Here is a 1,031-nt window from a genome sequence, read left to right as displayed (position 1 = left end):
CTATAAAAGGAAATTATCTGGGGTATATATGACAAAATCCTCTCTTATTCTGGAATAATGAGCAGGAAAAAACTGACTATAGTAGATTTCAATATGCTTAACTAAATTGACCTAATGGACAACTGATGAATATTTTGCATTACTAATCCACCAACATTCATGAAAATTAACAATTTATAAGACCTTTAAGAAAAAAAATATATATAAATTATAACATTAAAAGCATACAGTCTGGTGCTTGCTTCAGCAGCACATGTACTAAAATTGGAACACTACAGAGAAGACTAGCATGGCCTCTGTGCAAGGATGACATGCAAATTCATGAAGCATTCCATATTTTTGTATATGATGTGTTGTTCAGAGGTTGTATTATTAGGAGCAATTTTTAAAATTCTTTTTAAAAATCCCTTCATGTGTGCAAAAGCACTGAGCATTTTCTATGTGTCAATCTCTGTGCAAGTATTGAGAATGAGGGGAAATAAATAAAATGGAATGCCTTAAAGCAAAAAAAAAAAAGCATACAGTCTGTTTTCTGCTGAATACATCATTAAACAAAAATAAATAATATAAAGGTAACTAGAAAATGTGTTTTTAATTGTTTTAAGTTACAAATAATTCATGGGCTAAATAATACTAAATTATCAAGGAAATTGGAAAAAACTTTAAACTGAAATATTGTGAATATACATTATATTAAAGCTTGTGGGATGAAACTAAAGCAGTATTTTGAGGGACAATGATAGTTTTAAATGCCTAATATGAGAAAAGTGCTCATTAATGAGCTAAGAATTCATCTAAAAAAGGTAGAAAAGGAGGAGCAAAATAAAATGAATAAAATAAAATAAAAATAGTTTGAAGAAACAAAAATATTTATCTGAAAAGACTAATAAGTTAAGAAATTCTTAATAAGACAGATGAGGAAACAAAGAAAGAGGAGGTACAAAAACAGTATTATGAAAAAGAGACAAAATTAAGATTCAGAAACTATATTTAAAAGATAATGAGGATACTCTAAACAACTTTATAGCCAA

The 1,031-nt window shown here is 27.8% G+C and overlaps 1 non-coding gene across 1 annotated transcript; it reads left to right on the top strand.

Annotated features, from left to right (window-relative positions):
- The first annotated feature begins 234 nt into the window (after positions 1-234).
- LOC132347160 (U6 spliceosomal RNA) lies at positions 235-341 on the top strand. The gene has a single exon (XR_009497116.1). It is a non-coding gene; the product is annotated as a U6 spliceosomal RNA (small nuclear RNA).
- The last annotated feature ends 690 nt before the right edge of the window (positions 342-1,031 follow it).

Source organism: Balaenoptera ricei, chromosome 13, assembly GCF_028023285.1.
Source record: "Balaenoptera ricei isolate mBalRic1 chromosome 13, mBalRic1.hap2, whole genome shotgun sequence".
Taxonomy (NCBI): Eukaryota; Metazoa; Chordata; class Mammalia; order Artiodactyla; family Balaenopteridae; genus Balaenoptera; species Balaenoptera ricei.
Note: the sequence above shows the minus strand (reverse complement) of the source record. Positions and strands in the feature narration are given on the sequence as shown.